Source organism: Acomys russatus, chromosome 1 (assembly GCF_903995435.1).
Source record: "Acomys russatus chromosome 1, mAcoRus1.1, whole genome shotgun sequence".
NCBI lineage: Eukaryota > Metazoa > Chordata > Mammalia > Rodentia > Muridae > Acomys > Acomys russatus.
The window spans coordinates 13,486,818-13,504,001 of record NC_067137.1 but is presented as its reverse complement, the minus strand read 5'-3'; the positions used below and the strand labels follow the sequence as shown (position 1 = coordinate 13,504,001).

Genomic DNA, 17,184 nt, shown 5'->3' with positions numbered 1-17,184 from the left:
GTCATTCAGCTGTTAAAAAGAAAGAAATAAGCAAACATAGTGAGGTTTCTAGAGTGCTTTCCAAAGAAGGTGAAAAAAGACAAAGATTGGCTTTTGAGCTAAAACAGTGCAAGTTTCTGTATATATTTAAGGTCCAAGACATTGCCTGCCATCCGATCTTATGGCTATATAACCCTGAAAATACTCTTCAACACCTAGAAAGGATATTAAAGCCCTTAGTTCTACTGTCACAATCTGACTAATTCTTTTTCCTTAGCATCTACACCCATGATTTTTTAGGTTTTTAGATAATGGGGTCCTTAAAATGATTGTTAGCCATTAATTAAAATGGAGAGATAAGTGATAAATACTGTTGACAATGTTTGGGCAGGTTCATTATCAGTGCATTTTTATTGAGCTGCTAGTCTGTGTAAGAACACAGAGTGGGTGCGGTGGGATGTAGGAGAGAAAACAGACTCTTTATTCAAGATGTTTACAATAGCTTAGAAAATGAGATCGTTCTATCAGACAATGGCAGAAAATCATGGTTTTCAAAAAAAAAAAAAAAAAAAAAAAAAAGGAAGGATCAGATCCTACTGGATTGGAGGAGAAAGTTCTAGAGCTCTGAATTTCACTGTGGGGGGATGAGTACAGAAATGAGCACTGGAGAAGGGTGATAGGAAAAGGGAGAGAGCGATGAACAGACTGAGGCCAAGGGTCTCGCCCACACTAGAACTAAGAATGGAGATCAGGGCCTGTGAAGAGACACCATGCCGGGGCCAACTTATAAAAGAAAACACTCAGTTTGGGACTCATGGTTCCAGAGGGTGGTAGAGTCTACAACCATCATGGCCGGGAAAATGGCAGCAGGCAGGTAGGCATGGTGATAAGACAGTAGCTGAGAGCTCACATGTTTAGACAGAGAGGCAACTTGTGTGGGCTTTTTGTTTGTTTGTTTTTGTTTTCCAAGACAGGATTTTTTTGTGTGTGTGTAATAGCCCTGACTGTCCTAGACTTGCTTTGTAGACCAGGCTGGCCTCAAACTCACAGAGATTCGCCTTCCTCTGACTCCCAAGTGCTGGAATTAAAGGCGTGCACCACCACGCCCAGCCTTGGTGTAGGCTTTTAAAAACTCAAAGCCCACACCCCATGACATTCTCCCTCCAACAAGGCCACACCTCCTCGCCTTCCCAAACAGGTCCAACAATTGGAGTCCAAGCATTCAAACATAAAAGCCTTCAGGGGATAGTCTCATTCAAATCACCACAGAGGCCATTGTGTGGGATCTTGAAGTTTGTATTTTATAAGGAAGAAAAGATAGAGGAATTTTTAAGCATGATTAAGAGATGATCGAAAGATCCTACAGATGTGGACACACTCCCAGCAGCAACGGAGAGTGACAGATACTGGACAGATCCATAGGAAGCTCCAACAGATATTTGGGGCTAGGGCAGTTGGGGCTGAATCTAAGAGGCAGCAACACATGGGAAAGGAAGACATTTTTTAAAAAGTCACAAAGGAAGACTTACACAGATTTCACAACTGGTGGATTGTAAGGCTAGAGGAAGATCATCGGTGGTATTTGTGTCACAGCTGGAAAGTCCAAAGGTGAATATGCTAAAGGTATATGTAATGCCAGGAAGTTAAATGTGAGGTGACCACAGAACAGTAAAAGCATTGATTGCAAAGAAATTTAAATATGTGTAGGTTATTCAGTTACCAGAAAGAAGGAGGAGGAGGAGGAGGAGGAGGAGGAGGAAGAGAAGAAGAAGAAGAGAAGAAGAAGAAGAAGAAGAAGAAGAAGAAGAAGAAGAAGAAGAAGAAGAAGAAAAAGAAGGAGTTTCTCTTACTTTTACCTGACTGCTAAAAACAAAAAACAAAACAACAGCTAAAACCAAACCAAAACAAGAGCTAGAAAAGAGAAACTGTGAACTGCTTAGCATCACCAGCTTGGGGCACAGTATCAATGACAGAAAGAAGAGCGACAGGAGGCAAGGGCTGGGGAGGGAGTCATTGGTGGTGGAATCACAGACCATCACGCCACTGAGCACTGTTTGCAGATGCCCTACTGCACAAGTCTTGGTGTTTTAGAGTCCTAGAAGCTTTGAGCATCCCCCCCATGCTACAGATGTAGACATAGAAGACCAGAAAAAGCACCTAGCTTCTCACTGTGCCTCAGGGAGAGAGAAGTCAAGGTCCTAGTTCAACTGAGTGCTCTTCCCATTCCCTGACATTGGGAGTGGGGCATTCATACAACATCTGTCATTCTGTTTTATGACAAGGTCTCCCTGTGCAGCCCTGGCTCACCAGAAACCCACTGTGTAGACCAGAATGGCTTCAAGCTTGCAGCAATCTCAGCCTCTTGGGTATTGGGATTGTAGGTGTGATGCCTGCTCCTGCCCCTTTGGGGAACATCTTTGCCTGGTTTTATGGATGGAGCCTGATGAAAATGCTAAGAGGTTGAATTTTCCCAAAGCAAAATGGAAAGGTTTCTCTGTCTTTTGATTTTTTTTGAGACAGGGTTTCTCTATGCAGCCTTGGGTGTTGCTTTGTAGACCAGACTGGCCTTGAACTCACAGAGATTGCCTGCCTCTGCTTAACTGAGTGCTGAGACCACACCTGACTGGAAGAATTCTTGAAAGCAAAACATACGCAGCATGAAAGTCAGGAAGTGACGCGGGCAGCCCTGTTAGACTTTGTGCTTTCAGACAAAGGATCTCTCCCAGTGGTGTTAAGAACAGGGCGAATAAGCACTATCTACAGAGGGAGTGGTTTCCCTGAATGCTGTTCAGGCAGTGCCGAGGATACAGCCAAGTGACGGGGTTCTGTGTTTTTCAATACTCTCTGAAAACTTATGAAGAATAAGATTTTTAAACAATTACCTGAGAGAAAAGAAATATGTAATTCTGTGTGGAAGGGGAGGGTGGGGCACTTTATTTATTTACTTTTAGAGTCAGGCTCTCACTATGTTGCCCAGGCTGGCCTTAGGCTACCCAACAGGTCTGTACCATTGTGCCTAGCTGTCCTATTGTTTTATTAATTTATTGGTGTTCTAACTTGTTCCAAATAAGGAAATTAAAATGAGAGGCTTAGTAATTTGAGCATATCTAGCCACCATGGACTATGGCTTATTTTGAGAAAGGGTTTCACTGCATAACCTAGGGTGGTCTTGAACTTTTCACCATGCCCCAACCTCCCAAGTGCTGGGCTCACAGATGTGCACCATCACACCTGGTTTAGCTCTGGACCACTTTCACATTTCTTCATTAGATTCTTTACTTATTTGTACGGGGCAAGGAGTACACAAGGCACACATAAGGAGGTCAGAGGACAACTTGTTAGAGTTTGTCTCTCCTGGTTCTGAACTCTCAATAGAAGGTCTGTTCTTTTTTCTTTGTTCCCCAAACAAGCAACTAACTGGAAGATACTGTTGTAGACCAAGAATAATCACACAAACCACTCAGACACCAGCCAGATATGGGTGGCTTATTGAATGCCTGTTCCAAGCTGATGGTGATCAGGGTCACAGAAAAGACTCAAGATCTTAACTGTGATACTGGTCTGCTTTTAGGGCCACCTGTTTATAGGAAAACCATGTGCAGAAGATGGGGCGGTGGCAGGGGCAGGGGGAGAGGCACTATACTTTTAAAGTTTATTCTGGCTAACTATTAAAGTATTGTCAGCTAACCTTTAAGCTGACTGGTCCCGAGTGAGGTAAGCGAGGTGGTGGTTAGGGTCTTCCAGAGCATAACCAGAGTACAGCCAAGCGCAGAGATAACATAGAGTGCAACATGAGTGTAGCCAAGTATGGAGGTAACAGAGCATGTATTATGACACCAGTGAGTCACAGCAAAATATAAGGTTAACTTGACTCTCTGGGAAGGTCTGTTGGTGTCAGCTATGACTATCTACTTTAGGAGTTTAAAAACTTTTGAACTTAATTTCACCGTGTGAATAAAGACGGATACTGAATATAAAAATGGCTTCAGCTATGTTACAAAGAACAGGTCCTAACAGATACATGTGTATTTTTTTATGGTCTGGAGTGGGGCTCACGCCTGTATTCTCAGTCAGTATTCAGGAGGCTCAGGCAGGAGTATTCCTGACAGGCCAAGGCCACCCTGGCCTACAGAGTGAGACTCATTCTCTAAGAAAGAAAGTGTTGGGTTGAGTGTGCCTTAGTCTTGGGAGGCCATACCGTGAAATAAGATGATAAAATAGTGAGACTAATGAAAAATATACATTCTGGTCGTTGACAAAGAAAAATTTGTCAGGTGGGAGTGGTGATGCACACCTGAAATCTCCATCCTCTGCAGGTGGAGGCAGGAAGACCAGACGTTCAAGGGTATTCTTGATTATGTAACGAGTTAGACGTTAGCCAAGGTTAGCTGAGACTGCCTAAGATAACAAATAGGACATTTTTTTCATATTTAAGTTTGTGCCGCTGGAGTCTAATAATGATGAGTTGGATGGCGGTCCTTGACTTCGTGAAGAGAGATGAGAGTTAAAAACCCACCAACGCAGGGTTAGGCTAGAGTTGGTCATGTGCTTATCAAGGATGTACTCAGCCTTAGGTTTGCCACCTGGCAGAGCACAAAAAGAGAGGTGATGGTGCAAGCCTCTAATTCCAACACTTAAGGAGCAGAGGCAGGAGGATCAGGAGTTCAAGGTCATCTCCAGCTTCACAGAGAGCTAGAGCTACGGGAGACTCAGTTTCATAAAACAAACAAATAAACAAACAAAAATCTGCAAGGTACCCTTCTTGGAGGTCATGAAGCATAACTGCCCCTTGAAGGGGAAAGGGACTTGAGTTTGTGGAGGCTAGGGGTTCAGGCAGGGACCTTTAAGGACTGAAAGCCTTAGGTGACCTGCACGCAGCTTGTAGATGAGGATTCTGAAGGGCGAGGTTGTAGTATTAGTGCCTAGAGTCATCGACCTTCAGGGTACACTAACTACGACCCAGGTTTCCAAGGTCACAGATTTTCAAAACTTTGCCTCTTATATCTGACTTCTGGGATCTGTTCACTGGAGCCGTGGTGGAAAGTTAGGATTATTCTGAAGGCTGCATTTTACTGGTATTCCTAGCAGGCCTAAAAGTGCCAGAGGCAGATCCAAATTGGATGCCATTTTTTTTTTTTTCCGAATGATGAAAACATTCTCCCAGGAGAGGCAGCGATAACCTTGTTTCCCCTCTCTCCTAGATAGGCCCTGGTGACTGATGGTCTATTTTACACCATGCACTGCTCGGCCACCTCATTTGGGACTTGGGAATCCCACAACCTCTCGGCTTCAGTAGATGGAGTATTTCCCCGGGACTACTACTTTGACCTCCATCCTACCTCCCATCCAACCCTACCCTCTTCTCAGCAAACAGGCTTTCCCTTGCTGGAGGGAACTTTCTCTGGTGGTTAGGTCTGTCCCTCAGCAGATTTCCAAGGGAGCTCAGCTGTCCCTCCTCACCTCCGTGTGGCCTTACCAAGGTGCAATGAATGCCACTTTGTTTTCTATTTAAGTTGAGGTTTTGTTTGTTTGTTTGAGACAAAGCACCACTGTGTAGTCTTGGCTGGCCTGGAACTTGCTCTATACACCAGGTTGCCCTCAAACTCATAAAGACCCACCTACCTCAGCCTCCCAAGTTCTGGGATTAAAGGTGTGTGCTACCACTACTATCTAGCTTGGAGCTGAAGTGTATCCCTCTTAAGGAAAACTCCTGAGAGGCTCTTAATTTCCACTTAGCTGAATCCAGCTGGACAATAGGTTTGAGAGACAGAGACCAAGGAGTGTCAAGGCAGGGTAGGAAGAGCTACAGACCACCTTCCAGCCAGCTCCACAGCTCAGGAAATACCCAGGCTCTCAAAAGCCACTTTGACACATTCCAGTGTGCCAAGCAATAACAAGAAGCAGAGGAGCCCCTGGAAGAAGAGTGTCCTGGATTTTGATGAGTTAAGGCATCTTACAGGAGGTTTAAACAGGTACTTAGACTCAGTCGCTGCAAGGCAGGCACTGGCTAGGAGAGAGCAGGCTGCTATGCTTTTCTTCCTGCCAGATTTTGTCACACATGAACTCAAGCAAACCACCCAACTCAACGAAACAAAATAATGGCACATCAGTAGAGCAGCGTTGGAGGGTCAGTGATAGTCCACCTTCCGATGTAAAGACTACTCTGTGTGCTTCTCAGCTAAGGACCTGTCTGTTCCATGTGTCTTGCCTTGGTTCTCACTGGCCCTGGACACACCAGGGCTGTGCACAGCGGTGAGGTAGCTGAGTTGGTTTGGGACATATGTAATGTTTAAGAGTCCCGCTGGCTCTTGGTTCTTCAAGCCTGCTGGTGGGCCCAGGCTTTGTGTTAAGAGAACTTTGCTCTGCTGGCTAGAGTAAAAGACTTTTACTTTCTCACCAATCTATCCACTAGTTTTCGGTATTGGGAAAGGAACTCAGGATTTGCACCTGACTATTGAAAGACTCTTTACTTTTCATTACTAATTTGTATTGAGTCTGTGGCAAATACCACCATGTTTCTCATAGTCTTCTCGGTGAAAATTCAGACCACTTTCTTACAGACTTTTTTCTTTTTTCTTTTCTTTTTCTTTCTTCCTTTCTTCCTTTCTTTTTTTGTTTTTGTTTTGTTTGTTTGTTTTGAGACAGGGATTCTCTGGGTAGCCTTGGCTGTCCTGGACTCACTTTGTAGACCAGTCTGGCCTTGAACTCAGAGATCTGTCTGCCTCTGCTTCCCAAGTGCTGGGATTAAAGGCATGCATCACCATGCCTGGCTGGCTCTCAGAGACTTTTTAAGAACACCCGAGGACTTTGGGGGATGGTGGAGGAGCGCTCACCCCTGTCCTTCAGTGATGCCCACAGAAGCCAGAGAAGGGTGTCAGACCACCTGGGACTGGAGTTACAGATGGCTTGTGCCACCATGTGGGTATACAGGGAATTGGACCTGGGTCTTCCGGAAGAGCAGCCAGTGCTGACCCATCTCTCCAGCCCGCATGATACCTTATTTTAAACATTGTGTATTGTGAAATTTGTTTTCTCTTCTTAATATCTATTTGCTTTTGCGGGGGGGGGGGGGGGCGGTGGTGACATAGTTTTTGTTTTCTTCTATTATGTTGATTACTGAACTATGTGAGCAGATTTATAGATATATTCTAGAGTAAATTATATTTATTACATCTTTTTTTTTGTTTTATGGTATTTATTTAGAATGTGTGAGAATTCACCTATCTTAGAGAACATTAAATATCTGGATCCTAAAATGACTTATCTTATTTATAGTAGATTAAATAACACAACCATGGCTGTTTCTAAAAGCTTCCTGTGATTTTGGACTTATATCTTATTTGAGAGCATAGATGACTGACTGTCCTTTTTCCCTCTCCCCTCCCTTCCTCTCCCCTCCCCTCCCCTCCCCTCCCCTCCCCTCCCCTGTTCAGTCTCGCTATGTTGCCTGGGCTGACCTTGGACTCATGCACCCTTCTGCATGAGCCTCATGAGAGTTGGGAGTACACGCATGTGATTCTAAACCTGGCTTGACCTCGTTTTCAGCCCCTTTCACATATAGTTGCTCTGCTTAACTTTTCTTCAGCTTTTAAAGCTGTGTTCATAGCCTCAGGTGCGATGCTGAACTCACACGACCCCAGCACATGACAGGCAGAAGCAGAAGAATTCCAATTTGTGGCTAACCTGGGCTACTTAACGAGGCTCTGCCTGAGAATACGCAAACAAAGGAAACTGTCGATAAGAAATTACACACAGCATTTTACCAGCACTGTTCCATAGTCTTTGAGCTGGTGGTCACGGTCCCCTTGTGTGTGTGTGTGGCTGCATGCACCATGGTACAGTATGTGAAGGTCAGGGGACACATTGCTAGAATTCTCTCCTTCCACCATGTGGGCTTTGGGAGTCAGACTCAGGTCATCAGCCTTGGTAGCCAACACCATCACTAGCTGCCCCAATGCCCCAGCAGTCTCTTGCCTATCTTTCCCCCCAAATGCTTTCACTCCTCACACTTGTCAGACTCTTTTCTTCTTCTTTTAACCATCCTATTCAATCTGCTTATTCAAAGAGCTAAAAATTTCCTGGGAGGCTGAGGCAGGGGGTTGTTCTGACTTGGATGCCAGCTTGGGCTACACGTTGGATTCCAGGCCACTCAGAGCTATGTAGTGAGATCTTTTCTCCCTCAAAACAACCACAAACTCAACAAATACACAAATCAAGTAGTTACAGGGTAATGACTTATTTTCTTTTACTGATTTATTTTGCGGTGTTAATTAAAAAAAAAAAAAAAAAAAAAAAAAGCAGTTATAGTAGTCCCCTGAATTCCTGTGCTTCAAAGTGCTGTGGCATAAAGCAGTCAAACACATAGACTAGAAAACTACCCACCATGCATGACACTGCTTCTTGCAGAGTTAGGGCAAGCAGCTAATGCTCTGAGGTGAGTCTCAGTCAGTGTAAAGTGACCGGGTTTACACTGTGCCCACTGGGTGACCAAGTACAGTGTCCCTGACTCTGCCTTAGCAACTATGATGCAGGCACAAGCCAGTGTTACTGTCATCAAGCAGTGTTGCTTTTAGCTGATACAGGGGAAAAGAAGAAATCCACCTGCAAGTGCTTTGCACGATTTCTTCGGTGGTTGTTGGATATCGGAAAGGTTGTGTAGATTTTCCTGTCTGGTCATGTCTGTAGGCTTTGTCCTCATGAATTATTTTAGTTACAGGCAAACATTTCCTTGGCACCCTTCCCCCAATATGAAAAGTTCTTGTTCTACTAAATTAGAAATATACACTAAAGAGCCATTCAATAAATAGCACTGAAATGGAAATTAACTCAAGTCTGATTTCAATTAATTTCAATTCCCTGAAGTGCCAAAATTTCCATTTTAGTCCCAGCAGTAATTGGAAAGTAATAGGCAAGCCTGAGTTTTTGTAATTGTATGTGTCTGTAGGGAAGGAGGGTGTATATTCTAGGTCACTCTGAGGGAGGGGCAGGAGAGCCTGCCGTCTTCTTCATCCGTATTAATTTTACTGGGCAGTTTTCCAGCTAATTTCATAACAGTATGGCCATCCCTTTTTAGAGTCAAGATTCCATGTTTCTGTTTCTTTGTATTTACAACTTTAGAACCTTTGTTTTTGAACAGTAATAACAGGTTTTAAAAATAAAGTCCTTTCCAAAAGTTACAGTGCTTGAGTTAAACAAGTGCAGGGACTGTGTGGGAGGGACATAGAGGGGACCCAGAACCTGAAAGCTTCTGCTCGCTCCCAAAGCACTCAACTGGTGGTTGAGTGTCTTGCTTGCAGAAAAGACCCTAGTTTAATGCCCAGCGGCACATAAAACTGGGCGTGGTGGCATATGTCTATAATCCCAGCACCTGAGGGATAGAGGCTGGGGGGCACCTTCAGCTGCATATGAATTTGCAATCATCCTAGAGAGACAGGTCAGTAGTTAAGAAATGTTTGTTGCACAACCACAAAGACCGGGGTTTGGATCCTAGCGCTCAGGTAATGAGCTGGGTGTGGTCTCCCAAGCTTGTAACCCCAGCATTGTATGTGTGCGTGGCGGGGGGGGGGGGGGTTGGTGGAGAGATATCTCTGGGGCTCTGTGGCTGCCAGCCTAGCAGAAAAACAGAGGAGCTCCAGGTTCAAGGACAGTCATAGAGCAGGACAACGAAGATACCTGGTGCTTTCCTCCAGCCTCTCTGTCTTACAGACATGTGCAATCACATACGCACACACAGGCACACACACACACACACACACACACACACACACACACACACAGAGAAAGAGAGAAACTCACACACACACACACACACAGAGAGAGAAAGAGAGAGAGAAACTCACACACACACACACACACAGAGAGAGAAAGAGAGAGAGAAACTCACACACACACACACACACACACACACACACACACACACACAGAAACACAGATAGGGACAGAAGCAGAGAGACATAAACGAAGATCAGTCCTGGAGGTTGCAGAGTGTGAGCTAGAAACCATTGCTTTACCTAGAGATCAACATGATCAGTCCCCAACAGATGCTTTCTAAAACTCTAGCAGCTGTTCCTCAATGGTCTGCCAAGACCTAGCTGCATGTTTTAAAGGCCAGCAGAGCAACTGGGTACATGCAATGAAAAAAAGGGAAAGAGACTGTGCAAGGCATGTGGCCCAGTGAGAGACACTTCCTTATATGCTGGTAGGCAGTGACTGAAGGCAAAGTCAGAGTAAAGAATTCCCGGGGACTGCGAACATAGCTCAATGGGAGAGCACTCACCTCTGCCTCAACCCACATCGAATTCAATCCCTAACATCACATTAATTCCTGGGCTCAAAGAGTAAGGGATTCTCAGAACAGAACGGGCAGCTTACTGTAAAAAAATCCCAAGGGGAGTTTTTCTAGAAAAGTCACGCTGCTTTTCTATGTAATCCTGCTGTTATTAGCCTCTCAGCATATGCTTTTCCGTCTATGGTCTTCCTTAGCAGGAGTATATACTTCAAAGTGAAACTCCCTCCGGCAGAGGTGGGTGTGATGGTGTGTGCCTGCAATCCCAGAAGGCTGGGTTGAGGTAGGAGAACCAAGAGTTAGAGATCAGCCTAGAAGCCACAATGAGACCCTTTCTTAGAAAAGCCTTGCTTAAGTATAAAAGAGCAGATACGTTTATTTCTGCACCCACGCGACAGTGATGAGCAGGTAACTACTGTAAGAACAGCGGATGCAGGAGAGACAACCTTTCTGCACTGCAAACGGCAGCAACAGTAGGTGACACTCTACGGAAAAAAAAAAAAAAACATCACGAGCAAGGAGACCCATCACGGCTCCTGCTGCCATTTCTTAATTTGTGATCCTGGACATTTGCTCTTAATATTATTATTGTTTTGTTTTTAAGAAAGGGTCTCGGGGGACTGGAAAGATGGCTCAGAGGTTAAGAGCACTGTCTCCTCTTCCAAAGGTCCAGAATTCAATTCCCAGCAACCACATGATGGCTCACAACCATCTATAGTGAGAGAGATCTGGTGCCCTCTTCTGGAATGCAGGCATACATGCAGGCAAATACTATATAATAAATGAATGAATAAATAAATAAATAAATAAGTAAATACACCTTTTTTAAAAAAGAGGAAGGGTTTCATGTAGCCCAGGCTGGCCTGCTACTCTATACATATCCAAATGCTGACTTTAAACTTGTGACCCTCCAGGCTTTGTACTCCCCAGTTCTGGCATTTCAGGGGTGCACTCACAACACCAGGTTTGTAAGGTGCTGGAGATCAAACTCAGAGTCTTATGTGCAGCAGGAAAAGCATTCCACCAACTGAGCTACATCTCCAAGCACAGAAAATATTCTAGCTGGTCCTAAAGCCACTTGTATAAAATTGGAAAATAGAGATGTTTTCCTCCACATTATTAGTGAACATGATTCGGAAAACTCCAGCAGCCACCATAAAGTAGGGCAAATAAATAATCGGTAAAAGGGTTGGAGTTAAGGCAGAAGTGTGGGTCGGAGGCAGAGTGCTTGGCCAGCAGGTGTGAGGCCTTGGATTTTATCTTTAACAACCTCAAAACAAACAGGGGGCAAAAAAGATAAAAATCACCTAACAATTGCTTCTCTGTCTTTTAGCTAAGATCACATGTAAGAATCACTTAATAAACGAACATTTTACATTGACAGAAATAAGGGAAGTGACTTAGTATGACAGGTGAATGCAAAAACAAACATATACAACATGGGGGAAATGCTATTCAAAATATTGCTAGCAAAGAAGGCTTAGAAAGTACTTAATAAATTTCATTTAAAAGTACAGGATCATTGGGAGTGGAGAGATGGCTCAGGACTTAAGAGCACTTACTGTAGATGGGTGTGGTGGCACACGCCTGTAAACCCAACTCTCAGGGAGGCAGAGGCAGGTGGATCTCTGTGAGTTGGAGGCCAGCCTGGTCTACAAGGTGAGTCCAGGATAGCCAGGGCTACACAGAGAAACCCTGTCTTGAAAGAACAAAACAAAAACACCCCCAAACCAAACCAAACCAAACCAAACCAAAAACCAGAAAGAAAGAAAGAAAGAAAAGAGAAGAGCACTTATTTTCTTCTAGAGGGGCCCTGGGTTCAGTTCCTAGTGCCCACGTGGTCGATCACAACCAGTTGTAACTCTATTTCTAGAGCACCTGACCCCCTCTTCTGACCTCTTTGGGCACCAGGCACACATGTAATATACTGGAAGAAAAACATCCACATAAAAAAGCCTTCAAAAAAATTATAGGATCTTGACCAGGAATAGTGGCTCATACTTGTACTCCCAGCACTTGGGAGGCTGGGGCTGGAGGGGTACCACAAGTCTGAGGGCAGACATAGAAAGTTCCAGGCTGTCTTGGGCTATCCTGTGAAACCCTGTCTCAAAACAAAACAAAACAAAACAAAAAAACCAAACCAAATCAAACCAACAAAACAAAACAAAACAAAACAAAAACAAAACAAACAAAAACCCAACAAAAAAATCCCCCCCCTTTTTTAATGTACACAAGTTTTAACAAAAAAGTTATGAAATGTTACTGAAAAAAATCTAAAACATAATTTCTACAAATAGAAAGAACCACAATGCTTTTGGATAAGATTTGTTTGTTTGTTTGTTTGTTTGAGACAGAATCTCACTAGGTAACCTTGGCTGGCCTAGAAATTGCTATATAGACCAGGCTGGCTTTGAACTCACAGAGATATGCTTGTCTCTACCTCCTGAGTGCTGGGACTAAAGACATGTACTACATGTCCAGTCTGGATAAGATTTTGAAAAACAAAAATTCCAGTTCTCCCAGTTGTAAATGTGGTCTCTCTCTCTCTCTCTCTCTCTCTCTCTCTCTCTTTCTCTCTCTCTCTCTCTCTCTCTCTCTGTGTGTGTGTGTGTGTGTGTGTCTACATTTCCTGAAGCTAGAGTTACAGAAGGTTGTAGTCACCTGATGTGGGTGCTGGGAACTGAATTCAAGTCTTCTGGAAGAGCAGCAAGTGCTTTTAACCTCTAAGCCATCTCTACAGCCTCTCACCATTTTTTTCAAGACAAGGTTTCTCTTTGTAGCCTTGGCTGTCCTGGAACTCACTCTGTAGACCAGACTGGCCTCGAACTCATAGAGATCCATCTGCCTCTGCCTCCCAAGTGCTGGAATTAAAGGCGTGCACCACTACTGCAGCTCGTTAAACACACACACACACACACACACACAAACACACACACACACACTAAAGACTCTCTACAACCTATCATTTGGAAGCAGAGACAGACAGACAGACAGACAGACAGACAGACACAAACAGACAGACAGACAGACATAAATGACGTGTCCCGGCCCACGGGACAAATCGAATCAGGGTTCACCTGAAAGAGGAAGTGGGGATTGAAAGTAGAGCACAGAGATGTGAGAAATGACGAGTCAAGTCTAGAAATTTCTGATCAAGACTCAATTTAATGCTGACAAGTAAGATTTTTTTTTAAACACGGTCAATAGGATCTATTCTGATTCCTCTCTCCCTAGGTCCCAGACAAGAAGAACACAATAGCCTGAGTAGCTCTCTGTAGGAACTTCCTTAATCCTCTGGGTGTCTCTCAGTAGGGGTTTCCCTACTTCTTTCAAAGGTAAATAGTCCAAGGATAGCCTGGAACACAAAGCTCAGCAACTGGAAGATCACAGCGTGCAGCCTAAGCAAGGGATTTCTGACTTGGCAGAATTTAGCAAGGCTCCCCACACATAAGAAAGAGGCCATAGCCCATCGTGGTGGTGCACTTCTGTAATCCCAGCACTCAGGGAGGCAGAGGCAGGCAGATTGCTGTGAGTTCGAGGCCAGCCTGGTCTACAGAGTGAGTCCAGGACAGCCAAAGCTACACAGAGAAGCCCTGTTTTGAAAACAAACAAACAAACAAACATTGAAATTCCAGTTCTATGAATGCAAAACATGGCTCCCTTAACCTGTGCAGGTACAAGCTTTAGGTCTGGAAGATAAGACAGTGGAATGCTGCCCTGTCCTACACATAAAAACCAAACTCATAACCGTCTGTAATGAGATCTGGTGCCCTCTTTTGGTGGGCAAGCACACATGCAGACAAAACATTGTAGACATAAATCTTATAAATAAATAAATAAATAAATAAATAAATAAATAAATAAATAAATAAATAAATAAATAAATAAATGGGCTGAAGAGATGACTCAGTGGTTAAGAGCACTGGCTACTCTTCGCCAGGGCACTGCTTTGATTCCTGGCTCCCAAATGGCTGCTTACAACTGTCTGTAACTCCAGTTGCAGTGGATTCAATACCCTCTTGTCCCTGTGGGCGCAGCACACATATGGTACACAGACATAACATTCGGGCAAGACACTCATACAGGTAGAATAAAATAAAAATAATTTAAAAAATAGATGGTAACGATATAGCATGTGATACTCTATTATATAGTATTTCTTCTAATTGAGAAGTAAAAAGCAAATGATCAAACAGAAAACTTGTCACCTCAGAGGAACAGGTAATTTACAGAGCAGCAGAGCTAATCCACCAGCAAGCACATGCAGAGACTTTCAGCAGTTCAGCAGTCAGCAGAAGCAACTAAGAAATAGCACCTGTCATCCATCTGCCTGACTGACAAGAGCTAAACATTGTTACGTTTACTGTTGGCCAGACTAATGGAAAAGAAAAGGTGCACACATCTGTTAAGATGGCTTGCTGCTCTCCCACAGGACCCGAGCTGGGTCACATCACTCATGCCAGATAACTCACAACTAACTGCCTATCTCTCCAACTCCAGAGGATCTGACACCTTCCTGTGGCCTCCACAGGCACACATGTGCCTTACAGTCATGCAGACATAGACACTTAAATCAAAACCACCAGTGCGTGAGCTGTGGTCCTGAGGCTCTTCTCGAGGCACTGTTTGCAGTGGCAAAATAATGGAAACAGAGTAAATGCCTAATGTGCAGGAGTGACCAACACAGTCCGTTCAAACCATGGAGCATCAAGCAGCCAGTAAGGGTACTTCCATAGACACACGCTAACACTAGAGACATCTCTGTGATCCATTAAGTGAGCAAGGTAAGGCACAGAAACACAGAAAATGAGTCTCAGCGGCAGCCTCCTCACACACATGAATATACTGTATATATGCTTGGATGTGGTCATGAGAGGCCAGAGAATGGCATGGAAGAATAGGAGAGATTGATGTCAGTAGGCATTAGGGAGGAAATGAGCATAATAAAAATGGGGCATTAATAATAATAATAATATAATAATAAAATGCTGAAATTAGATAAAATGCTATGCTATAGAGTAAGAGGAAATGGCAGCTAAGAATTCCTAGGTTGTTGACATAAAAGATTGTCAGATAATATAAGCAAAAATGATGACAGCTGTTCAAGTAGAGGCATTATATGAGTTCCCACCATACTTTCCAAGCATTGTTTTCAACCATGGCGCTGAGGGGTGTTTGATTTTTTTTTGGTTTTTCGAGGCACTGTGAAACAGCCCTGGTTGTCTTAGGGCACTGAGTTTTTATTAGGGATTTCTTTAAGGTTAAATCTCTAGGAATGAGGGAGTCTTGGTTAGTGGGCACAGAAGCCCATGAAGGCTCCTCAGATCTCATAGTGAACCAGCAGCTCAGGTTCTTTCGTAGGATCACTGCCTCGTTGCAGGTGACTCTAAAGGCTCTGCTTTGGCCCCACAGGATGGTAGGAGGGGCGGGTCTCCCAAACGCCTATCATAAAAATCCTGAAATCCAGGAACCCGAAAAGCTGTTTACACACGGCACCCCATGAAAGTGGGGTAGGGGATGTGTCCACATGATTCCTGATATATGTGTCTAGGTCCCAGGGTATCTGTTCACCCCAGTTCGACCTCAGGTCAGGGTGATTCTGTTCCCATGGGTCCCTCTCATGCTGTGAGCGGTCAGGGAAGTCACCACGCCCCATGCAATCACTTGGATACAGTTCATAGATTATACTTGGCAGCCAGGGCCCGTTCTTCTGGGGTCTTAGGGTACTACCCTGGCAGCATGTGCTTGGTCATGACCCCAGTGGCATCAGGCCACGGGTTGCCCTTTGTGCCCACCAGACTCTCAGGGCTGCAGCCCCAGCCATTGCCAGCCACCTTCACCTTTTCCAGCCCTAAGTTGTGTGTGTGTGTGTGTGCATGTGTGTGTGCTTGTATGTATGCATGCATGTATACTTACTTTGCTTTTGTAATTAACTAAATAAGACAAGGCTTCTAACGTCTATTGATCAAGTATCTTTTTTAATATCTTGAAATCAGTGGCCACACAGGTGTGTAGCCGTGGGCTTTCTGACACCGTAGCTCTGAAATACACATATTTTCATTTTACTTAGGAGGAGGAGTTTTTGCTTGCCTATTTTCAATTAAAAACAGGTCAGATAACTAAATCCATACAAGTAGGTTGCCCATAACAATTTGGCTTTACATATTTCAAGATTTTTTTTCACAAAAAGCAACAAAAGGCTGTCTAGCTCAGTCAGTAGAGTGCTTGCCTAGCGTTCATAAAACCCTGGGTTCAACCCCCAGCACCCAAAACCAATCAAACAACCAAATAAAAAACTGGATATACATGCACAAGCCTGTAATCCAGCACTCAGGAGGTAGAGGCTGGAGGATCAGGAACTTCGAGGTCACCCTTGGCTCCATGGTGTTTGAGGGCAGTCTGAATACATGAGACCCTGTCTATGAAGGAATTTTAAAACAGCATTATGACATTGTGCCCTGTGTCATGCCCATCAAGCTTGAGGTATGGGAGGCTAGGAGAACCTGGCACAGTCAGCCTTTGTAGCTGGGGGGCTCAGAAGATGGGGGAATTGGTCAAACACAAGCAACGGTTAAAATGCCAAAAGGGAAAATGCAGACTGGCTAAGTGAGGCTGAACCTTTGAGTTCTCTACTTATTTGTATTAGATTGTATCCGGAACTTGCAGCTTTGTGTCCAATAGTCCTAACAGCCATAAAGCTTGTCCTGTGTGCAAAGGATGCCAGGGCTGAGAGGCGAATAGAAACAGGTGTATTGACCTTCTTTCTTTCTCTCTTTTTCCTTTTTCTTTCTTTCTCTTTTAGTTTTTGGACACAGGGTTTCTCTATGTTATCTTGGCCATCCTGGACTCACTTTGTAGACCAGGCTGGCCTGGAATTCACAGCGATCCACCTGCCTCTGCCTCCCGAGTGCTGGGATTAA

General features: G+C 44.2%; 1 protein-coding gene and 1 pseudogene across 1 annotated transcript in view; one reads left to right on the top strand and one right to left on the bottom strand.

Annotated features, from left to right (window-relative positions):
* Arhgef33 (Rho guanine nucleotide exchange factor 33) overlaps window positions 1-17,184 on the top strand; it is a 79,803-nt gene that overhangs the window by 14,110 nt on the left and 48,509 nt on the right. The window lies entirely within an intron of this gene.
* On the bottom strand, window positions 15,585-16,088 carry LOC127204793 (NADH dehydrogenase [ubiquinone] 1 beta subcomplex subunit 8, mitochondrial-like; annotated as a pseudogene).